At 49.6% G+C, this 25,074-nt stretch overlaps 1 protein-coding gene and 1 pseudogene across 1 annotated transcript in view; both read left to right on the top strand.

Moving 5' to 3' along the window:
- NTRK3 (neurotrophic receptor tyrosine kinase 3) overlaps positions 1–25,074 on the top strand; it is a 427,675-nt gene that overhangs the window by 52,981 nt on the left and 349,620 nt on the right. The gene's annotated exons all lie outside the window — the stretch shown is intronic.
- Positions 5,786–5,904, top strand: LOC120599423 (uncharacterized; annotated as a pseudogene).

The raw sequence follows: 25,074 nt of genomic DNA, 5'->3' as shown, positions 1-25,074 counted from the left end.
ACATCTTAATGAGATAGGTACTGCAAGTGACTCATTTTTTAGGTGCAGGCACATCCTTGGGTCACTACCTATACTGGCAAATGTGGGGTGTTAAGTTGGTGACACCTATTTACCTGATTTTTTTCTGTGTGCTAGGACCACCTGTGTTCATGCCTAAACTAGTCGTAGGGCTAAAGGGCGAGACCTTTGGGAGATTGATTTTGGTGAGAGCGTTATCTCAGCCTTGTGTCCACACTTCAAGCTGAATATGAGGTGGAGGCAGGAGAGCAAGGGTGGGAGTACAGGTAGCAGTGAGCGCATGTTTAGGGTAATGGGGTGAGCCCAGTGGGAACGCCTTTCAGGACGGTAACCTCAGAATTAGAGGTTGAAGTGGAAATAGCCAGGGTCCTGTCGTAGAAAATGGTACCCGACATCAAACCCCAAAGGCCAAGGTGGCAATGTAAATGGGGGACTGGGCAGCAAGACGAACCATTGGAAGGGTTGGTTTCCTATTGGAATGAGGTGTGATGGATGGATTCTGAGCTAAGGCAGAAATGGTGAAGGTACTCGTATTCACATCTCACTCAGTGAAATTTGAAGACGTTGACATAGTCCATCCAGGTTTTCTCAACCTTGGCATTACTGACATGTGGAATGAGATAATTTTTTGTTGTGTGGGGCTATCCCCACAACAGCAAATTGTAGGATGTTTAGCAGCATCCCAGGCCTCCACCTACTAGATGCCAGCGGTATCCCCCCGTTGCCTGTGAGAACCACAAATGCCTCCAGAAATTGCCAGCTGTCCTTTGGAGGCAAATCACCCTAGTTGAGAACCACTGCATGGCCCTCCAGGCTATGATACACAGTACCACAAATGGTCACTAGGCAGGGATCCTGAATCATCAACACAGAACGAATATCAGAACTGGAGAATGATGAGCCTTTCTCATCTTCTGGAAAAACATAAGTCAGCCTAGAAATGGGGTCCCTGAGTCACTGAAGCAAAATGAACCCAAGGCGGGGACAAGCGGGCCGAGCTTGGGTTTGGGACCAGGCCACGGAGGCTGAGTGGGCAGGTCTCACATCCTGAGAGCGGCCAAGCCTCGAGTCCCATTCTGCAGCATGGCCCACAGCAGCTGCACTGGCGCTGACAGGCTGCCCGCCTCAGCCGCAGCCCCCAGCCCAGCAGCTGGGAGCACACCCACTAGTTAATGGAGCTCCTGAAGCGGGCTGAGCAGGAGCCATCAGCACCCTACCCAACAGCCCTGCCGAAGCAGTGATTTCAATTAAAGAACCATTACTAGAAATCCTATCCAGCCTCAGCTCCCATCGGCCAGCGGGAGGCCTTTCTTCTCCTGGTCCCAGGCCCTGCTCTGTGGTTACCCAGTGGCCCTCTCACTGGGGCCCACCGCCTGTGCTGAAACACAGCAGCTGCTGCTAATAAACAAACATATTGATCATACAGATATGGGATGTCAGGGACTTAATTCATGAATGAAGTGCGCTTTAAGAGTGCCCAGTGGGAGCTGCCTCCATTTAAAGGGCCAGCAGCTGCCTGAGTACTCTCAGAGCCCAAGACGGGCCAGCAGACGAGCCTCTCTCTGAGCTGTTTGCTGTGGTGCCCCACTGGCATGAAATGGGTGTTCTACCCTATGGATGCCACCTCACTTGGCCCTCTGCCTTTATCCTCTGGGACCCTTTGCAACTGGGAGGTAGCTGGGTGAGATTGGGGTGCTCTTGTGGCTGACAGAACAGGGCGGGGGCCAGTGTGGAGGAGGAAGCGGAGAAGGAGAGGGCTCGCCCAGGCTCCCTTGCCTCGGGCTCTTGGGCTCAAGATGATGGTGATGGTGAGAATGACCTCAGTCCTGAGAACTGGTCCCTACCAGGACCAAGTGGTATGAGAGCCTTGGGCACCTCGACGAAGGGTCCACTTTGGGATGGCAGAGGTCCTAGACATGTCCTAACGCAATTATATCCACGTCAGATAGCCCAGTCCCTTGTCAATTTTAGCATACAGTCAATAGCGAAGGCTCTGGAGCCAGACTTCCAGGCTTTGAATCCCAGCTCTGTCACTCGTAAGCTGCGTGACCGCAGGCAAGTTTCTCAACTTCTCTGTGCCTTACCTGTGCAAAGGGAAAATTGTAGAAGTGGAGATTGACATGAACGAATCTGTGCCACGCTTGCTCTCCTGCATGGCACAGTGCGAGCATTTAGTGAGGGTCTTGTCCCCAGCCTCAGCCCGTGGTGCCAGCCCCCGACCTCGCCTGGATCCCTCGCGCTTCCTCCACGTAGCACTCAAGGGAAGGAGGCGATCGCATGGAGGCACAATATTCTTCCATGCCCAGTGCCCCGATGGGCAGCTTCAGCCTCTTTGCCGTCCCAGCTACTGGCTGGAAGCTCAGGGTGGCACTTGGACCTGGGCCGAAGTCCAGCCAGAGTGGGGCCTTCAGGCCTGAGCTTTTGACTGTTTCCATCCAAGACTACGGCTGGGGAAGGGCTGGTCCTGCAGCCTCTTTTTCTTCTTGGCTTTGTCTAGAGCTGCACTGTCCCAGTGTGGCAGCCACCACCAGCCACTTGTAGATATTTAAATTTGAATTTAAGTAAATTATAATGAAATAAAAATTTCACAATTCATTTCTTCAGTTACTAGCTAGATGTGGCTACCTTATTGGGCACTGCAGATTATAGAATGTTTCTTCTCTGCGGAAAGTTAGTGCTGACCCAGGGTTTGTTTGACAAGAAGCGAGGCACCTCCTTTTACGCCCTTGCTACTTAAAATGAGGTCCACAACAGGATTGCTGTTACCGGGAAGCTTGTTAGAAATGCAGACTCCCAGGCCACAGCCCAGACTGAGCCAGAGTATGGGTTTCAGTAAGATTCTGGGTGGTTCGTGTGAATACTAAGGTCTGAGAGCTACTGCTCTAAGCCTTGACTTCCTGTTATGGAAAATGGGAATAATACTTCGTAGGATTAAATGAGGTGCCCCATAACAGAGCTCTCGCCAAACACTAAGGATGAGACCCCTTAACCTACTCCATGTGCCCCAATGGAAGAGCCGAGGCCACCTGTCATTGAGTCCAGGGACCGGATGTGTCGTGGAGACTGGAGGGGTTCGCTCGTTGTCCTTCCTTGCTGAGGAGGCAGTGCCTGAGGCTGGGAAGGGGACCCACATCTGCTTCTGGCACCTGCACGTGTTTACTTTCCAGAGCCTGAGCTGGAAAACCCTCAAGGCCAGCAGCTCAGAGATGTGGGTCAGAGGAGTTCAAATTCAGCACCTGAGTGAGGGCGAAGGAAAACCTTTGTGTTTGGCCCACAGTAAAGTGATAGATGAATAAGTAAGCAGGTTATTGTAATGCAGTGGGTTAGGGAAAGAGAAGAGCGATGTTCAGGTGGCTGTGGGAGCTGAGAGGTGCTTTGCCAGGGGGCAGGGAGAATGCCCGGGAAGCTTCCAGAAGCCAGTGGCTCTCAAGTCCAGATAAGATTCTTGCAGCGCAGGGGCTGGCAGAGGAGATGTGCTGGGCACAGTGGGCAAGGCAGCCTACAGAGCGGAGGGATGAAGTTGGAAAGCGGACTGGCCGCGGGGAAGCACAGGCTGTGTGGTTCTGCTGGGAGACGAAGGGCAGGGTGGGCGGAGTGCGGCAGTGAGGGCGGCGGAGGCTGGAGACGGGCAAGAGGCTAGACACCAGTCGCGTTTGCCATGCTGAAAATGTTCTGTAGAGAGAAGGCTCCTGAACCGTTTCAGGCAGAGGAACCATGAGCCTCTATTTGTGAATTAGCTCACAGAAGCCATGTCATAGAGGAGAAGCTGGAGACAGGGAGACTGGTAGGGGTTAGTGTACAAGTTCAAGGGGCGAGGGTGCAGTCCTGGACGCTGACAGCGAGGCTAGGGGGAGAGAGAAAAGCCTTAAGGATACACAGTCCCGTATTAATGCGTCAGCTATGCCTGTCATTACTTTTGAATTTGTGATCACTTTTTAAAAGGACTATGCTTTCGTTTACTTGTGTTCAGAAATCTTTCTTCAGAGAGGTGTAAGTCCCCAGATCTATTAGACAGTGAAAGCTGTTTTCAGAGGAAAATTTATAGCTTTAAATACCTTTGTTATTAATGAAGAAAGACCCCTCCATCCTGCCAAAAAAGGGCGATGTTAGGTCACCATCTTTAGAAATTAGAAAAGAACAACCGAATCAACAAAGAAAATGGAGAAAGGATATTAATAAAGGTATAAGCAGAGATTAAAGGAATAAAAACCAAAGTATGTTAGAAAGGATAAATAAAACCCAATGCTGTTCTTTGGAAAGACTAGTAAAATAGATGAATCTGTTTTGAGAGCCTGATTAAGGGGAGGGTGAGATATTAACGAGAGAGAAAACAGAGATGATATAAATTAATTGCCTCAGCAAGATTGTTGGGAGGAAATTATAAATACAGCACTTGAGATTCAAGAGGCTTCAGCACTCTTCCTACACCAGTGATGGCTACGGCAACCCCAGCCCGCGCTGCGTCCTCCCTTCCCCAAAGCCTGGGGTACCAGCAGTATTTTGTTAATGTCATTCTTCTTGCCATTGTAAGAAATAATAGTGACTCACATTTATGTAGCTGTTTTTTTTCTATATGCCAGACACTATGCTACCTACTTTGCATGGGTTGTATTTTAATCCTTCCAACAATTGAACCAGGTGAATCGGGTTTTGGACGATACCTAGTTTATAGATGAGAAAATCACATTTAGCATGACGGGGTAATTTCCAGACAAAAGCTGGAGGCATCGTTTGTCCGGGGGCAGCCTGACTCCTGGGCTGGTGCCCTTTTGCCGTTTAACTCCTACCTCCCCCCGCCCCGCCCGTGCGTAAGCATATTTGAAGCTCTCCTGGGTTTGGCACTTAGATGCTCTGCCAGCTCTTTTCACTTTCTGGCCCAGGATCCCATCCAGGAAGCATGTTGCGTTTGGTCGCCATGTTGTCTCAGTCCCCTCCCGTCCGGGCTTCCTCTCTATTTGCCTGACTTGCGCGTGCAGTTTGAAGAGTACAGGCCTTTCCTGCAGTGGTGTGAGGTTGCCTCATGACAAGACTCAGTGTTTTCATGTCAGGTTTACTGAGGTTTAATTCACATACAGTAACATTCATCCATTTTAGTGCTTGGTTCCATGAGTTTTGACAAATGCGTAGCACTGCGTCACCACCACCGCCACAAGAACTAAATAGAGCATTTCCATCCAGGGCTGGCGTTGTGGGCATGCGGTCTGTATAGTTGCATAAGTCCCTGTGCTTAGGACGGCCCTGTGTTTGGTTTCATGCTTTCCTGTCACCATCCTGAAATTCTTAATCATCTTTGGACACAGGGTTGTGCATTTTCATTTTTCACTGGGCCCTGCAAGATTATGTCGTTGGTCCTGTTTCCCATCACCCCAAAGACTTTCCTCCTGCCCCTTTGCAAGACCCTCAGCAACAATCGCTCTGTTTTCTCCTTCTATCGTTTTGCCTTTTCCAGAAGCCATTTGGGCGGAATCCTGTAATCTGGGGCCTTTGGAGTCTGGCTTCTTTCACTTAGCACAGTGCACCTGAGATTCTTCTCCGTTCTTCCATGCTTCAGTAGTTCCTTTTTATTGCTAAATATTATCCTCTGATGTGGAAGAATCATATTTTGTTTATTCATTCATCAATCAAAGGGCATCTGAGTTGTTTCTAGTATTTGGCAATTATGATTAAAGTCATAATAAATGTTCACATATAGGTTTCTCATATGTTTTTCTCTTGACTAAATAGTGATAATAAATAGAGCGAGATTGCTGGCTCAAATGCGAAGTGTGTCTACGGCCACGCCACCCTGAACGAGCCCGATCCCGTCTGATCTCGGAAGCTAAGCAGGGTCGGGCCTGGTAAGTATTTGGATGGAAGACCAGCTAGGAAGACCAGGTGCTGTAGGCGTTAAAAACAAAAAACCCCAAAAAACCAGAGACTTCTTCACACATCAGATGCTAAGTGTATGTTTAACTTTATGAGAAACTGCTAAACTGTTTTCCAAAGTGGTTGAACCATTTCGCATTACCACTAGCAGTGCGTGAGGGCGCCGGCTGCTCCACACCCCTGCCAGCACTGGGTGTTGACATTATTTTTTACTTTAGCCATTTCAATAGGTGTGTAGTAATTTTATTTTACATTCCTCTAATGACTAATAATATCGTATATCTTTTCATATGCTCATTTGCCATCTCTGTATCTTCTTAAAGTATCTGTTTGAATCTTTTGCCCATTAAATTTTTTTTATCAACTTTCGAGAATTTTTAAGCGTATCTTCAGGATACAAGTCCTATATCAGATATGTGTTTCTTAAATATTTGTCCCAAAGTACTTTCGAGACACTCAAGTGTTTAGAGATGATGCTCAGAGGAACGTTTTTGGCTTGTGATATTGAATGTGACTTAATTGGCGTGTAAATTAAAATTGAGTCCACGGGCATTGGTGGGTGTAGTTGCCGAGGGGAAAAGAATAGCATTGAAAGAAGAGTTAGCTTAAGACCGAGCCTTTAGGAATTGCAAAATTTACTGGCCAGGGGATGGAAAAAGAGCTACCAAAACTGTAAGAGAAACTCAGGAAAGTGTGAGGCCAGGAATACAAGAGGAGGGAGTGTTTCAAGGAGAGGGGAAGGTCAGAAGTGGCAGACACGGTTGAGAGATCAAGATGAGGACTGAAAAATATCCTTACCAGATTTAGCAACGTGCAAGTTATCAATGCCCTTATTTTTGGGGAGTGATGTTCACACCGCAACTAATTATACAGCCACGTAGGTGGTTAGAATAATGAAATACTTATGTGTTGATTGGTGAACAGCTACCACCCAAGCCCCCTAAAATATTCCCCATTACCTCAGCCCATTGGCTCTTTCCCTGGCTCACCTGTGGACTTCCCCATGGTCCTCCTAGCCAGCTGGAGGTCTCCAGGACCCTGCCAGAACCCGGTGGTTAGTTGATCCCCCTCCAGGCCGTATTGGTAACTAAGTATCTTGAATGTCACTGCTGGGTAGAAGCCATGCTGAAGGGGATAGTGAAAAACTGAGACGACAAAGAAGAATTCTTTGTAGAATTTTGCTTCTGAAGGAGGAGAGAGAGAGGTAAAAACTGGAGGAGGATGTGAGGCCCAGGGCTTTGGGCGGTTTTTGTTCTTTTTCAGATGAGAGAGACTCGAGCTTATTTAAATGCTGATGGGAAGTATATTAACCAGGAGAGATGGCTCTCCTCAGATAGACCCAGGCATTCCAGTCCATGTGCCATTATGTTTACATGTTTTTCAATGTAAATTAATAAATTAGAATCCAGTTGGCATATTCATCTGAAGATCTTAGTTGATGTTGTCTCCAAATGACAGACAGACTGACTCAGTATGTTATCATATCTAGTTTCTGAGCCTCTCAGCTTGAAGACCGGATCCTGGATTCTGGTGAGTTCACTGGCACAAAAGCTACGCTGAGAGACCCATTCTGGCATCTCCCAACCTCCCTGCTAGAGACATGTTGGGTCTTCTTAACATCCCACACACAAATGCAGCAAGACCAGTGCTTGATTTCTAGGGCAAGCCCCAGTTGCTGTCTGCTGAGCCCGGAGATGGCTGAGTGTGTGGGCCATTGAGCATTGATAGGACGTGAACCCTGCCCTGCAAAGAGCTCATCTTGTAGAGGGAGAGACAAGACAGTGCTCAACGAGCTTGAACCAATACAAGGAGGACTGCAGTGTGTGCCGTCATAAATACAAACGGTACGGTGGGAGCCCAGAGCGGGGAGAGGCAGGCTCTGCTGGGCACGATCACTGCGTCGTAACTGGGTGTCCTCTTCCCCAACCATGTAGCTCATCTGCTGGGGCTCTGTGCACCCCCTTGACATTCCAGGCCCGAGAAAGTCGTATCCTGGCATGGCATCTCTGGACATGTCCTTCCAACTCTGCAGCTGCACTGGGTCAGGGTTGGGCCAGTCACATTCTGGGACTTGGGACTCAGTCACATTCCCTTCCCTTAGACTGTCTTCACATCTTCCAAACACAAAAGTCCACCTTTGCCCACCCTCTCACAGGTGATTTCTTCTTGCCTTATGAAGTCCTTCACCCCCTTTAGTGACTGAGAGTTATCACTCTGCCAGAGCTGACTTTCCCTTCCTCCCAAGGAGTCTTTCCACCACCTCATCCACTAGAGAAGAGGAAAATGCAGGCTCAGTTCCTGGTGGGGCATTTCGAATCAGGACGTCCTTGCTTCATCCCAACAGGGAGGCCAAGTTCCCTTTTTTGACAGAACTTTCTCAGTGCTCTTTGCTCACCCATCCCACAAATTTCCGAGGTCGCCTTCCCTCGGGACGGAACCACCCTCACTCTCCCCAGCTAGCCAGGCAAGTACTTGTGCTGAAGAGAGCAGAGGCCTCTTCCAGCTCCGCTGGCTTACAAACCTTTGTCCTTTGCGGTGTGTATCTGCGCTGAGCCAAGGACACCCAGACACTGCCATCTGCATTGTCCACCTGGAACAGCTGCCTACATGGGATGCCATCAAGAGAGGCCATCCCGGTCTTGTGGTGTTTCAACTGCAAGGTCACAAAGTAAGGATAATGGGAAATAATGCTTCCTCATCGTTTTTAACCTTTCTGAGTAATGCCTTAGTGCATAAGCCGGAGGTTTTTATTTTAAAATCAATTGTGCTTATTGTGCTCTTTGGAAAAATAAATGAGAAGCTGAGAAGAAACAAGTGGGATCCAGGGTTTATTAACACAAAGAGGTTGGACTGGGGTGTGGGAACATGGTCCTGCCTCGCGTAGACTGCTATTGTCCTGGAGGACGAGGTTAGCAGCCAAAACCCCCAAGTGGTTGCTGAGGGAGAAGAGAGCTTCTCACGCTACAAAAATGTACCAGACATATGTGGGCAAAGCAGCTGTCTTCCATTACCCTCAGGCGCCCTGAGAACCTCTGTCCCATCCCAGGGAAAATGGGGCCCTCGTTCCATGGAAGGGCTTCTAAGTCGGAAAGATCAGACATCAAATCCAAGTTCAGCCACTTCATAGCCGTGTGGCCCTGCGAGGGCCACTTGATGTCTCTTCTGCAGAAAAGAGGGAGCAGCGTCTGTGGGTGGAGTTCAGAAGATCATGGGAACTGCAGCCATGCCGAGCCAGGTGGCCTCTGGCTCGTGTAGGGGCCTGTGGCTGTGAAAGCACCAGGTAGACTCACTCCCAGGGGAGTGTGTGGACGTATGGATTACTGGGGCCAAGGCCAAAGACTGGTAACTCGAGAGAACTAAGTCAAGCTCGAGATGCAAGAGGGACTGTAATCCCATTTGGTTCGGCAGCTGCTTTGGGCAACTATGGCATTCTGGACACAGCACTTAGAGCAGTGGAGCCTCCGTCATGCATGGTTCCGAGGTATCCGTTCTCTGTTGTGCTATGCCACACGCCACACGCCACACGCCACACACGTACAACATACCATCTGCACTCGGCCCCATCCCAACACTCACAAACTCATGCAGCTTTTCTAAACCCACTTCTACTTCTTAAAGAAGAATGGGAAGGAACTCTTTCTATTTTTTGCTGGGGGAAACCATGAAGAAGGTGGCGCATATTAGACTCTATATTGAAGCTTGTTCATAGTCACGCCACTGTACGTAAGGATGCATGGCACAGGGCAAGCCCTCCAAGAGGCCAGCTAGCTTTCCCTGGCCAAGCCCTTAGCTTCTTAATTTGGCTTCTTCAGACTTTGATATGAGTAGGGATGGTCATTTGCCAACTCAGCCTCCGTGATGGCAAAGAAATCTTGCTGGAGAGGCCCTACCCTCACTTTCGTCCCAGTAATCTGCATTTATCTGTCTTCTGCTCTTCTCCAGGGCTCTCTTCTTTGTGACCTATGCCCTAATGGGACTGAAGGCAGAAGGGTAGAGCGAGGGAGAAGGGATGCAAAAAACAATAGTTTCTTCTCACCCACTAGAGATTATTCGTGAGGTTTGATCGATCGGGGTCATTTCATCCCGTCTGGTAAGAGAGGTGAGGGTGAGGGCAGATTGGGGTAGGAGAGCAGATGCTCGTGGGGTGAGACTCTTAGAGACCCAGGCAGTGTCAGAGGTTTCACAGTGGCTTCTGATTGTTCTGGGGACCAGGCCCTTCTCCTTAGACTCTCTTCGCCAACTTGTGAACTTTCTCAGTGCGCCGTCACTGTGTCCTATGTGGACTGCATCTCCCGGAGCTGTGCATCGTGGCAGCCCTGACACCTGCCATCACTCAAGCTCCAGCTGCATTAGGCGTCACTCTGCGGGTCTGCCAGGCCTGCCTGCTATATGGTTAAGGTTTTTTGCCTGGAATGGCCTTTTATTTCTCACATCGAAACTTGCTCTCTGATATTTATGTCATCCTAGAACTCTAAACTCATTCAAGAAGGAATTTCTCTTATCTACAAGACATTTATGGGTCAACTTTACCCAGATGAATGACCGTCTTACTGGTTGGGGCAGATACTGCTAGTTGCTTAGCTAACAGACCTCTCTACCCCACATCCTTCTTTGATAGTAGAGCTAGTCTTCGACTCTAAGGGTTACTGTCACATACTCATTTTCACAGGCTCCCTTGCCTCAAGAGTACGGACAATGAGCTCTAATCTTTGTCAGTGGGACCTAAGAGGAAATGTGCAGGAAGGATTCTAAGAAATGTTTTCCCACCTCATAAAAGACACATGAGGAGAAAGTGTCCTTTTATCCTTGCCATGCATATAGCTGTATGAGGATACGATGCCTGGAACCACAGCAGTCATCTTGGGACCATGAGGAGACAATTCTGAAGAAAACTGCTGAGGATGAAGAGTAGAAGGAAAGAAAGAGCTTTGTTCTTTGGTGACATTGTTGAACTGCTAGACAGACCTTTGAACTTCCATGCTTCTGTAATTTGTTAGATAATTAAATGCTCTTCTTGGTTAATCTCTGTTGGGTGCCCCAGTAGGGACAGACCCTTTTTTAATGTTCTAGCTGCTTAGTGGAAAAGCCTGCCTTGCCTGAGTCAACATCCTGGACACCTGGTCCAGTGCACCCTATATGGCATGGATCCATTTCATGGGTGCCCGAAACAGCTGAAAGGAAGACATGGGAGAGTGTGTTCATGTAAGTTGGGGTGGAGGGAAGACAGATTTATCTAAACATCTCACCCCTCAGACTCTGTATTACTTTCCAAAACTTGGGCTCAAGTCACTGGGAGGAAGACGGCAATATGGGGGTTCTCAGACGTATGCATGAGAGGCCCTCAGATTCTGATGGTCGCATCTCTTTTAGGATTAATTTTTACAAGATGACAGCGGATATAATTGGGGGTGGCATGAATGCATAATCGACCTCTGGTATTTTCTGAAAATCGGACATCACTCATTGGTGTTTTATCAAAAGCAGTGCGGTCTTTCCATTTATTCCGGTGATGATTTTCATTTGCAGGAGCTCTACAGATAGGTGGCTGATGGGACCTTTTGCCCTGCTGAAGTGGTTTACAGACCAAAATAATTCAAGAACTGCTGTCATTCTCTGTGCCTTGTAGGTCACTCAAATGAAAATTTAAGGACCAATGAAGCAATCCATATTTGTCAGGGAAAGAGCGGACCCCAGTGTTAAGAAGTCCTCATGGGGACAGGTTGAACTCCGAGTGACTAGAATAGCTTACTCCAGTGTGCTTTGAATACAGATGGCCTACGTCTGCCTGTGTGGCATGTATATACACCTCCACACAGTCATGTGTCTTATGGCAGTGTGGCCCCACACACAAACTCACACCCGCATTGCACGGACACCCAGAAGTGGGACACAGTGTGGTGTGGAGGAAAGTACAGGGATCTTAGAGTAAACGGGCCGGGCTCCACATCCATCCCATCATCCCAGCTCCATCCATCCCATCCCATCCATCCATCCATCTCATCCCATCCCCATCCCATCCCATCCCATCCCATCCCATCCCATCCATCCCATCCCATCCCCATCCATCCCATCCCATCCATCCATCCCATCCCATCCCATCCCACCAGCAGATCGATCGTTGGGAGCTCATGGCTTTCCTTTTGTGCGTCTCAGTTTCTCCACCTGAAGAATGGGCATAATTCTTTCAACTCCTCCAGATTTAAGTAAAGGTTAAATGAGATCACTTACGAAAAAAAGTACACCCTTTGGGAGGTCGCAGGTCATAAATTTTACAGTCACGTGGTAAAGCCCCATGCGGCCACTGGAGAAGCTGCAAGGAGCAAGAGGCTTTCCCCGGCTCTTCCCATTCCTTCAGCAGACACAACCGCTTCTCGGCAAACAGCAGTCACATTCCTCTTTGCCCTAAAGGGAACCTGACTTCTGAGGCCTCTTTAGGTATTGGGTGTCAGGGTGATAATAGCAATAGCTTCCGTCTATCGCATTTTTACTATGTGCCAAGCATCGCGTTAAGTGCTTTATGTGCTTTCTTACCACGAGCCTATGAATGATGCAGGAATGGGAGGCATCAGTGCAAGGAAACCCAGGCCTGGAGAGTTACACAGCTAAGAACTGGAGTGAGGATGTAAGCCCCAAACGAAAGCTCTCTCTTTATCAAGGGTCCCAGTAAAATGCATTGTGCGCATCCATCTTTTCATCGATGTCGCGTGTGTGTGTTACAGTTGTGGTCAGCACTGCATAGGCATTGATAATGTGCATTTAAAATTTCAGACTCTAGCATAGCTCAGATAGGTTTTAGATAACGGTTTCATCCTTGCTTGTTAAAATGTATGTTTATAAATTGTAGATAAGTGCTACTCAAAGCGCAGTCCCAGCTGCCCTGGGGATCCTGCTAGAAATGCGCATTTTCGGGCCCCGCCCCAGAGCTGCTGACCCAGACTAGGGGTGGGCCCAGGGATCTGTGTTTGAACGAGTCTCCAGGTGCTTCGGAAGTGTGAGAAGCACTAGTATGGATGCTTCTTTGAGACACTCAGCACACAGCCTTGTAGGTAAATGGAGAGGTTAAACCCATCTTCCCCTGATTGGTTCACTTCAGCATTGTGCCAAAGAGCTCGGAGTGTGCCTGCTTTCTGAGCACCCAGGACAGACCTGTTACGTTGCTGAGATCTGATAAATGAACAACGAACCATCCGTTTCTTCTTTGATGGAGGCGCGCACCATACCCCTTTCATCCAGTGACAATGGCAGCACGCGTGGCCGTGCTCTGAAAGATTTAAATACTCGATTAATCAATGGAATATTCCATTAGTGGGATAATCAGTTGCCATTGCTCTGATCTATAGTTACATCTCAGCTGGGTCTCACAAATTGATTCCTGATGAAGTTCTAATTGACTGGACCATCTGATAAAGGGCCAGTTGGAGTTTATTGAAATACCTGGTGAGCAGTCCCTGGGGCTGGGGCCTTCCTCGGGTGGGGGGGAGCAGGCGTGGAAAGAGGAGCAGAGGAGCATGATTTATGCCCAGTTCTCACTACATCCTCTCTCCAGTATAGTGTTTATGGGTCCCAGGTGAGGGATGAGCGCTGATAGCCGGAGCACGGGGATGAGACAGCTGCTCTGAGCCCATCCCCAGCTCTGGGCAGCAGGTGGCCAGAATGGGATTTGCCCAGGAACCCTTGGGGCAGTGGTTCTCAAGCTTCAGTGTGCTTAGGAAGGACCCAAAGAACTTCTTAGAAATGTGGAGTCTAGGTCTTAGTCTCAGATATTTAGACATATTCTCTGGGTCTGGGGTAGGGCCTAGGAGTATGCATTTTAATAGATTTCCTATGGATTCTGATGCTGATGGTCTCCAGACCTCCCTTTGAGAAATACTGTCCTAGGAGCTGGTGGCTTAGCAGCAGAATGTCTCCATGGCTCCCCGGGGAGATTTGGGTTTCTTAGGCTTCGTGTGTGGGGACAGATGTGTATGTGCACGGTCAAAGGCTCCCAGCCTCTTCGTTGCCTAGCACTCCTTTCATTATTTTTTCAATTGTTTTGTGATTTTTCCTTCCAAACAGAATACGTTTACTAATAGATTTGCCTTCTCATTTTGATTATTCTCAGGCGTACACACACACACACACACACACACACACAACAAAGAATGCAATTGAACAGTGTAGTAGCATCTTTGTTTAATTCATTCATTCACTGACTTATTCTCAAACACCTTTCAAGGATCCTTATGTGCCGGTCATTGAGGATATTTTTTAAAAAGTGAAATCAGGCAAATGCATGGTTCCTAACTGCAAGCAGCTCATACGCCTCTGCAAGAGACAGGCAGGAAAATGACAGAGAGCATTAGAGGTGAGTAAGGAGCCCGCTACGGGACCGCAGGTAGTTGAGTAGGTTTTTGTCGCAGAAAAAATGTGTGATAACCATTAGGTTTTTTTTTGGAAATTTGAAAATAGTTCCCAGATCTCTGTATCTGTCTTTGAGAATTCTCCCAGCCCAGGGAGTCCTGAGTGAAATTAAGGCCCTGACAGCTAAAGGCGTCCTCTGAGTCGTCCACCTGTGTGCGTGGGAATGGCCCCTCGGCTCTTCCTGTGAGGATCTGCAGACATTGGCTGGTCTCGGGCACTAGATTTAGATATAAGTGATCCAGAGCTCGGTCTTATTCCTGTGGCGCAGGCGAAATCGCTGCAGGCTGGGCAGAGCCACGGTCGGATTCCAGAGAGGCCCGTGTTCTTCCCTTCGTGTTTCTTCTTTCCTCCATTTTCCATTGTTTCATTGTCTTCTCTCTTCCCGCTTCTCCTCCTCTTCCCCTCTTTCTTCTCCCTTAATACCCTGTGTTTTTGTATATATATAGCTTTAATCTGTGTTTAGATATAAATGTTCAGTGTTCTTTCTGTGAAAATACATTCTGGTGTTTTGGATGACGTGGGATAGCGTTTACAGCCTCAAAATGTCTTAATCTGGCCCTGGGGCTGTTGAATGTTTTAATTCTTTTAGACCCAGCCCTGCCCCAAAGTGCCACAGTAGCTATTTGGTAGATGGAACCTTTAGTGTGGTTTAACATTCTCGTCCCATTGCCTTTGTCACGATGTTCTACTTCTGGCAGAAACCACCAACTAGGTCAGAGAATGTTCCCGGCCACGCCTTCACTCATTTACCATTTATTAAGTGGCTCCTATGTGTGAAGCACCACGGGAGATGTGACTGTCATTAGGATGTGGTCTTGGCCATCAGAGGCCCATGATCCAGGATAGCAACCCCCAAGTGGGTGCGAGCTGCGCTGGTGGGCACTGGGGATCACTTGAGGGGAATGTGAGCATGTACTGGAGAGTGGAATCACACAGCTAGAAAGGTGTTCCCTTTTGGATTCTTTTACAATCTTATGATTATTTTTAGGTGCAAATCTCCTTGGGGTATCAGCTCACTTTTAACACCTCCCCAATACTTGCTAATCTCCCTTTTAAATAGCGAACAAATAGCAAGCCTCAGGCCAGAGCCTAAGACAGGGTACAGAGTCTCTCTAGGCTTAAATAATACTGCTGGGTTTTCATTGTGTTTATCTTCTATTTGTGGCAGGAAGTGGAGAACTGGGAGTATAGTTACGTCTGAGACTTGGAGAAGGGATAGGCCCTGGTCTCAGGATCCAGGCAAAAGCAGACGGAACAGAGGCAAGGAGCAGAGCCTGCCCTCCGGCGAGGCGACCCACCCTGGACGGGGAGCTGTGCGCAGGGCTCCCAGAGGCTCCTTATATTTTCTTTCCCTTCAGCTCTGAGGCGGGGAGGGGGGCTGAGGGCAGGGGGGCTCAGGGTTCTAGCGGTGCCGAGAGGCATGGTGAGAGGTGCTACAGGGAGAGAGCCATTGCCTCAGAATGAGCCAAGTATGGGAGTCCCTACAACTAGCTGTGGGAGTGTCATTCATGCATTTCCTCAATCACTTATTCAAACACAAATGGAAGACCTACCGTGGGGTAGGCAGAGACCAAGAGATTTTGATGAAATTGTTTTAACAGTGAAACATTTTGATGCACTAAAAACAAATCTTTTTACTCCCACCTATCTTCTGACTAAAAAAAAAAAAAAATGTGTGAATCAGACAACTCCACCTCATCCCCAAACCTCACCCCCTGATCAACCCTCACCCCTAGGTTGAGTATCAGGGATGGGAGGGAAGTTAGGATAAGCTAGGCCTCAGGAGTTTTAAATATGGACATGGCTGAGCCAAATCAGCTGTACTGCAAAAATTGTGTCAAGTTGGTGATGTGAAAATGTCCTGCTTTTGCCAGGTACTGTGCTAAAAGTGTGGGCAGTTTTGTGGAGGAGGTGACACCTGAGCTGGGCTTTGAGGGCGAGGTGGGATTTGACAGAGATGGAGGGAAAGGCAGCCTAGGCAGAGAATGCAGAATGAGAAAACTCAGGAAGGAGACGCGTGGGTGTTTGCACAGGGGATGGGGAGTGGACCAGTTGGCTAGAGGGTGTGTGGGTGCCATGAAAGATACACCTGGAAAGATTTGCTGGGGCCAGGTTAGGAAAGGTCTCGAATGCCAGGCTAAAGGTATCACCTTTTTGGGGGGGTTCAGTGGAGGACCACTGAGGAGTTGAGCAAGGCACTGGCATAATCAGCCACTGAAAAGTATGCAGGGCTGGATCAGCGGGGAGAGATGAGTGGTGTGAGATGCAATAGGGGGCTATTGCAACAGTCTGGGGAGAGGTCTGGGCCAGTGTGCTGGCACAGACAATGAGAGGGCCGTGTGTGTGTGTGTGCGTGTGCACAGTGTGTGTGTGTGTGTGAGTGAGAGAGAGAGAGAGAGAGGTGAAGCGTTCGTTATTAAAGACCCCAGTGCAGGATTTGGTTTCACAGCTCAACAAATATGTCTTTGTGTCCGGTCTGTGCTTGCTCAGACACGACTGGCTCTCGGTTATGTGGACTGGTCGAGAGAGTGGAGGCTTGTTCTGTATCGCCATCCTTTTCCATAAGAAAAACTCAAGGAATGTGCTACTAGCTTAGGGGAAGAGGTGGGTACTGTGGATTTCTCCTCCATCTGAGAGAGAGAGAGAGGCTGTGACTGGGATAGAAGTCCCCAATTCTGTGTCCTGGAGGATCAAGAAAGGAGAAGGATGGAAGGTGCTTCTCTGTTTGGATGCCCGTGGGAGCCACACCCAGGCCCAAGGAGATGAGAAGGCGGGTGGGTGGAGAGGCCGGTGGGAGAGGAAGCGGTGGCGGCTGGCGGCGGTGGCCCTAAGCCAGAGGAAAGCACCTTGGCGAGAGGTTAGATGCTCCTGGCTGCCTTGACGCCCGAAATGGAAGCATCAACACTGTAGAACTGGGCGTTTTGCATCACATTACGGGACTGCCTGTGCAGGGGGTTGCGCTTTTACAAAGAGGACTTTGGTGGTTAAATCTGAGTCTATGACAGCAACCTGATTCTTTTCACCAAGGCCAGCTGGGGACTTGGGAGAGAGATTTCCTTTGCCACTGGAGACTTTCAGTGTGCAAACGCAAAGCGGCTTCAGCAGGAATAATAGGCGTTCCGTGCAGGACTGAGAAGGCAACAATTTCCTCATTGTGCGTGTTTGCGGAATGGCTGGGAGAGGCGCACATTCCTGCCCTCGGTAAATGCCCAATTAGAGAGGTTTCAAAGGGGGACATGTCTTCGAGGTACTTGCTTGTCTGGGCTTTTTGATTCAGTTTTTCTTTCTTTCTTTTCTTTCCCCATTGTGGTTTTAATCCCAAATGGAACTGGCAGGAAAAGGCAGTGTGTTATCAAGGCAAAGTTTATCTCCCGCCCGTTACAGCACAGGGAGAAGCTGGCGGAGCCTCCCGCGGTTCCTGTCCTTTCCAGCGTGAGTGGGTTGTAAATGTGTGGGCTGGGCTGGAGCCACCCAGGCACCTACTCTTGGATTCGCAGGGAAATGTGGCCTGAAGATGAGCAATGCGAATAATTTCACCTCCAGTTTCAGCAACACTCTCCCTGCCTCTGAGCCCACAGCGATGATGAGCCAGACCTTGGGGACCGTTTTCAGGTCCACCGTGAGCGCCTCTTACTAGGCCTTCTCCAGCCTTCTGCACCCACTTCTCAAGTGCCGAGCAGTCAGAAACGTGTGAATCGTCATCGTCCATAAATATCGTGCGTGAACCCCAGCTCGGCTGGACCCACCCTGTGCTGAGAGACCTTGATGCAATGGGGCAGACAACCCAGGTTGACTCTTGGCTTTCGCGCCCATGAGCTGTGGGACTTGGAACAAGTTATTTCAGTGGCAGGAACTTTGTTTTCTTCCTCTAAATAACGAGAGTAGTCATAGCACCTAAGGCATAGGGTGACGGGAGCATTGAGTGAGACAGCTGATGCACAAGAAGAAGCGCTGACTCTCCCAGGGCTCCTAGCGCACGTGCGGTGTGGTTCTAAGCACTTTCCACACGTGGCCAGGTGGCCAGGCAGACATCCAGCATTTATTGGGCACCTGCGATACGCCTGGCACTAGGCCAGGCAATTGGTACCAAATGGAGAACACGAAGTTGTGGTCATTGCACCCCCAGGGTAAGGAAACAGGGTAACCGGACGCATACCGTGAGGAGTGCTTCTGTGGAGGGGGACACAGGAATGCATAAAGGAGACTCATTGTCTTCGAGACACTTCTAGCCCAGGAAAGGTTAAGGAGGATGGGGCCTTTCTGGGGCAGGGAGCAGCTGCCATCTGCCTTAGGGCCCAGGGTCCCGAGTAGGGGACGGTGGTTAGCAGGGGCGAGATGGAGCTGCCCTTTGAGTGGGTTCTAAACAGAGAGGTGGGAGCACCTGAAATGCCAGTGTCTGACGCCAGGAACACATGTCGCAGGCTTGTTGTCCTGGCCCCAGATCCCAGCCCATGGGGACTTAAGCAGATGTTAGCTGTCCCTGCCCTGCAGGTCCCAGGGAATAGCAGGTGGAGGAGCTCCCCCCGCCCCCACCCCGGCTGAGGGGCTGCCCCTCTCCCAATACCCTGGGGAAGGCATTTTGTAGTGGGCATCTCTGCCTGTTAAGTTTCCCTCCCAGACCTGCATTCCTGAGCAGCTTCAGCATATGGATGGAATCCACAGGAGGTGGAGGGAGTGGGGAGGGGTGTCCAGCCCAAAGAATGTCACAGATGCCCACGGAGAGCTGGGGAGGATTAGAGAGAATCATTAATTGTCATTAATATGCTGGGGCTTGACAGCCCCGGGTCTATTTTTACACTGAAGCCCAGACGTGCCTTGCACATGTCCCTGGGTTCCAGGCTCTGGGAGAGAAGGGAAGGCTGGCTGCACTTGTCATCTGGCAGGCTCTCCAGGACTGGGGAGCATGCCTTCAGCCTGGCTCCCTGATCTGGTGGAAACCATGGCTTTCAAGGGGCCCCTGCCCTCCTTCTCTCCTTGACAGTCTCCCCCGCCTGGGGGGACTTTCTGCCAAAGCAGGGCCTGGCTTGTCACAGCTCACTGCCTTGTCTGCCAGGGCCCTACAGGGCGAAGGAGGCAGTTCAAAGGTGAATGACATTACAGAGAAGACCACCATTTAAAGGGTTAAGCGGCCACCAGAGACAGTGCTGTGGAGCAGGACTTTGACAGGCGCTCACCTCTCCGTGGGCAAATGGGATTCTGGGTTGCCTTTCCTTTTAAATAGCTTTTTGAGAACCCAGGTTTTACTCCCAAATTCATCATGTAGCCCTTATGAAAAGCTGATCGCCCCAACCCGAGGAGCTGATGGTGTCATTGTGGGGAGACTCAACATAAGCCAGTACTGTCCCACGGGACTAGAGGCCCCGCAGAGGGTCATAGAGGTGTGCACGAAGCCGTGAGGAGTGGTATCAAGCCTTGACTGTGTCATCGAGCTAGGCCCCTGAGTTCGTCACACAGCGAGTGGGAGCATGAAATGCTCTATCGGTGGAGAGCAGTGTGGCTGCGCTCCCCAGCGGTGGGGGCCCTGTCATCTCTCTTTTTCTGATCCTTTTGCCATCTTTCCTTCCACTGCTGTTGTCCTGTCCCCTTTGTCAGCATTTGGGGAACTTCATCAGTTTTGAATTTGTTTCCTATGGCTGCTGTAGCAAATTCCCCCAAACTTGGTCACACAACACAAACTTACTGCTTTATAGTTCTGTAGGTCAGAAGTGGGACACGGGTCTCACTGGGCTGAAATCAAGGTGTCGGCAGGCCTGTGTTCCTTTCTGGAGGCTCCAGGGGTGAATCTGTTCCTCTGCCTTTTCCAGCTTCCGGAGGCCACCCTCGCTCCGTGGCCCACGGCCCCTTCCTCCATCTTCAAAGCCAGCAACGTTGCATCTCTGTGCTTTCTGCCATAGTCACGTCTCCCCCTGACTCTCCTCTTCTGCCTCCCTCTTCCCATTTACCGGCTCCCGTGATTACACGGGGCCGACCCGGATAACCCAGGATTGCCTCTGTAACTCCATCTGCAACCTTCCCTTCCCTTTGCCACGTGACTTAACATACTCGTGGGTTCTGGGAATTAGGATATGGACATCTTTGGGAGGCCATTATTCTGCCAGCACAGTAGTGGATGGATCACCATCCTTTGGCAGCATTGCCGGCCTGCTCCGCGCACCTCTGTTTGTGTGGATGCGGAGCTTCCGTCATGATTGGAGCAGAGTCTGGAAGAGTGTGCTCATGTCCTAGAAGGAGTCCTGCACAGGGACCCCGTTATATGACTTGATGACCATGCATTATGGATCGAATTATATGTACTCAAAATTTCCATGCTAAAGCCCTAACCTCACCATCGTGATGGTATATGCATGGTATTATGATGGCTTTTAAAGAGGTAATTAGGGTAAAATGAGGTCATAAGGGTGGGCCCTAATCTAATAGGACTGCTGTCCTTATAAGAAGAGGAGGAGACGCCAGGGCTGTACACACAGAGAGGAGAGGCCATGTGAGCACACAACAAGAAGGTGGCCATCTGCAAGCCAAGGAGGGAGGACTCGGGAGAAACCAGATCTGCCCACACCTCAGCCTTGGACTTCCAGCCTCCAGAACTGTGAAAAATACATTTCAGTTGTTTCGGCTGCCTAGGCTGTGGTTCTTTGTTACCGTAATTTTTGTTACGGCGATTCTAGCAAGCAAGGCACCCTGACTGGAACAGGGTGATGGCGCCATCAACCCCGGTCAGCACCGTGGAGAAAGCTCGTTACTGGCGGGCAGCCTGATGGCCCCACTGACACTTCCCTCCTTCACCCCATGTTCTGTGTCTCCCTTCATCTGACGGTGATTCTTTGGAACAAACATCACTTTCTCTGCCTACATTCCTCTGGATTACTTTTCTGGATGCTGGAAGGTTTATTGTGACTCATTTGAGAATGCACTTGATGAAACCAAGGACTAGAGATATCTGGAAGTCTCCTGGACGTAGTTTATAGTGGAAAGAGTCAAGAGACCTTTGTGAAGGTCATTTTAAACACTTAACAACATGAATTTATCTTTCTTTACTTTGAAACAAAGAGACAAGATCAGGCTTGGCAAAGATTAAGCATGGCCAGTGCCAGTCAACTCCTAGTGGCCGCCTGGGACAAGGAGGGAGGAGTGCTGTGGCCGGAGGAGACCAAGGTAGTGCATACGTCAGGTCCCTGCCATCCTGGAATCAGTGAGTTTTAGGGTCTCTTCTAGCCCCACGTTTCTGAGACTTTCGTCGATCACAGGTTTGTGCAGACCCAGGATCCGAATGTCCCCTGATACTGTGCCTGGAGTCCCGTCTTCCCCCCTCGGCTGCCGTGGGCCAGCCCTCGTGGTCTGCTGCCGCCGTCGCTCTGTCGTTGGCCTTTTCCTTGCCGGCACCTTCTGCAACTCCGAGGGATGCTCACTGCAAGCGTCCTTCTCGCTGGTAATTAAGTAATTTCTTCCGATCCTCTTGTTAAGCAACGCGTATGGCTCTTCACCCACAGCCCTCAGGTTCCCACCGGGATCCGACTCTGTTTTCATTAAGACTGGCTCTGTCACCAGTGGCTGTCAGCTGAAAATCAGCTTTTGGACTGGAAAACCACTTGAACCCCTTTGAAGTTCATCTTCACCACAATCCAATTGGGGATGTACGGATTGGATTTTTCCTTTTCTTTTTTTTAAAGAAAAGAGTGGTGTATGTATATGCATATGTGTGTGTGTGTTTTTTTTCCAAAGAAGCATTTCAAATGCTCATTAGGCAAAAAAATCTATTTTACATGCACCGTAATTGTTCTACCTAAGATGAAATATGTTATTTTTCTTAAGTAAAGCTACAGGCAGTTTATTAACAGAGCTAATTAACCCACAATCAGCAACTGGCTCACCTCTAATCACAACCTGCTTGCATCTTCGCAGGCAATGTGGTGGTGCTACAGCACTTATATTTATAAATATGTGCAATGCAATATGAACTATATTTATGCAGACGGCATCAATTTTGTTAGCCACAGAATCTGACCTACCTAAAACAGATGGCGAGGGAGCTGGACTGCAGGTCTGGGGCGGAGCCCGAGGCCCCTCATCTCCTCAGCAAGAGTCAATCAGTCTCTCTCTCTCTCCCCCCTTCCTCCCTCCTCTTCTCTCCTTCCCTCCTCTCTCCCTTTCTCTCTCTCTCTTTCTCTCTCTCTCTCTCTCTCTCTCTCTCTTTCTCTTTCTTTTCTTTCTTCTCTTTTTTCCCCTTTATTTCTTTCCGTCTGTTAGGTGCCTTTTCCTCTTTAGTGAAGGGTTGTCTCGTGCACGTGTGCTGCAAGCTGGCTGCTGTCTCCTAATGGGTGGGCATTGGCCTCTTTCACACCTCCCTCAGTTCCTACTGTAAGAAACGAAGAGGGGGAATCTGGTGAATTTGGAAGTGTCCTGGCCAGGGAAGGTCGTTTGAGGAAGGTGGACAGGTCTGCTGGTCCCATTGGTGGTATGTGGCACTAGTTAGGTCTGTCTGCAGAGACCCAGGAATGCTCATGTAGTGACCTGAGAACTATTCTTTTATGGATTTTCAGATACGGAATGAGAGTAAAGAATCACTTTGCTAATACCCGAGCTCTTGCTGGACTTTATGGTAAAGAATGCCTTAAGCCCAGACGCAAACAACCTAGAGGTTCCTCATATGAGTGGAACCATTTGGTATTTGTCTTTTTGTGACTGGTTTATTTCACCGAGCCTGTCTTCAAGTTCATCCTTGCAATACAGCTTTCGAGGTATTTTACGGGCACGCCTATTAACTGTGGGGCTTCAGCTCTTGGCTGAAGTTTCTTGACAAGTTTCTTCTCAGCAGGATTTGCTCTCAAGCCCTTGCATGTGCCATTGATGTGGCCGGGGATGGAAGAGCAGCCGAGCTTGGGCCACTTGCCCACCTGCGAAACCAGAGGGTGGGGCCGACACACTGTCCCTCCAGTCGTGGGCCGAGCGTGAGGGAGAAGTCGTGCCCCGGAGTAAAAGTGGGTGCCTTTACAAGAACAGGGAGCAGAGGTGAGCCAGGCAGTGACGGCACGCACACGTGTCAAAGCCCATCCGTGGTGTGCATGAGATGGGCCAGAGAAGCTACCCGGGACTTAGAATTTCTCTAAGCTCATGTGCACCCTTCTCTTGCCCTCCCTACCATGGCCACTGTCTCCCCTAGTTTCTGTGCCCCATTTCGGCCTTTCCTCTTGGCTGGTGATCCCATATCAGGTAATTTAGTCTGGCCTGTAACTGCCATTCTCTCTGAGTAGGACTTCCAATATCTGCCCTCCGCATCCACACCGAGCTTCGGCCCAGGCCACGTGACATCGGAGGGGAGTCAGCACAGGGCCTCAGGGACAGTGCCCTGGTTTGGGGAGACTCACCTTTGGAGGCCTCAGTCTCACCTCCCTTGCTCTGCTAAGACTTGGAGCCTCAACCTTTTTTCTCCTATCTGAGTTATTTTCATTTGTCAGGTCTCTATTCTGATGTGTGGTATTTGTCGTTGGGTGGTGTTGGTTTGTTATTTTCACTCTACTCTGTGCACTGACACTTCCCAGAGGTGCGGGCACATTCTAAAATAATGATCTCCCATGGTCCAGAGAGTCTGACCCCTCTGTAGTAGTTGGAGCAACTCTGGGGGAAGGGCCAGGGGTTTCACTGGGGCCCCAGTATTAGAGGGGCTGGCATGAGCCCTTTGGGACAGAGAGAATGTCTTGTGCAGGTGCAGAGAGCCTGGACTGGGAGGTAGAGGGGAGAAAGGATGGCTAAGTTGTGGGGCCTTGGAGGTGTGGGTCTGTGCTGGGAACACCCAGTCCCCTTCCGGTGAGCTTGAGGTCACTGCGGGCATCAGGCCCTGAGGAAGCTGCTCAAGACATCTAAACTCTCCAGGTACTGCAGAGTGGCAACGGCCAATTTACCATGGAGGGTCCGGGCGAGGAAGGGGTGGGCAGCAGCAGGGGTCCCAGGTCATGACTGCCCACAGGTGAGCCCCCTGCCTTGCTAGTATGAAGGAACAGGGATTATTTCATCATTCAATGGTGATTCAATGTCTCTGCTGGTGGCATGTGTTCTACCAGATCCAGTTCTCATTGCAGTCAGCTTCCTGACCGTAAGGGATTCCCTGTCCTGTGTCCTACATGAGACATTACCATAGCAACCGGCAAAGGGCCTTTCTCCACAGTGGGCTATATAATCTGCATATAACTTTTGACTCTCCAAAAACTTAACCACTGATAGCTTACTGTTGACCAGAAGCCTTACCAATAACATAAATAGTTGATTAACACATATTTCGTATGTTATATATATATTACATACTGTATTCTTACACTAAAGTAAGCTAGAGAAAAATGTTATTAAGAAAATCATAAGAGAGAGAAAATACATTTGCAGTATTTATTGAAAAAAATCTGCACATATGTGGACCTCTGCAGTTCAAACTCAGGCCGTCAAAGGGTCAGCTGCGTTCACGGAGTCCTGGTACATGTCAGGCACTGTTTCAGCACTTTGCTGCACCAACAAAACGGTTCTAGTCAACGTAATACGTGTAACGCTGGTAAAAGTACTTGGCAGAGCGGCAGCTCCTTGACGAGAGAAAGGGTGTCTCCTCGATCGCACCACAGAGCAGGTCACTGCTCTGGGAAAGGTTTCCATTGTCGCGACTGGTGTTGGGGGCCCTGATGCATGCCCACTCCAGAGGCTGGACTTGACGGGCCTTGCCACCAGGTGTGGGACATGGTCTGCAGTCCTGCCTCCTCACTCCAGTGTGGAGGTCACCAGAGGGCTCATTTCCTAGGACTCCCCGAGCCTCTC

This window comes from Pteropus medius, unplaced genomic scaffold (assembly GCF_902729225.1).
Source record: "Pteropus medius unplaced genomic scaffold, Ma_sr-lr_union100, whole genome shotgun sequence".
NCBI classification, from domain to species: Eukaryota; Metazoa; Chordata; class Mammalia; order Chiroptera; family Pteropodidae; genus Pteropus; species Pteropus medius.
This window is presented reverse-complemented; position numbering and strand designations above follow the sequence as displayed.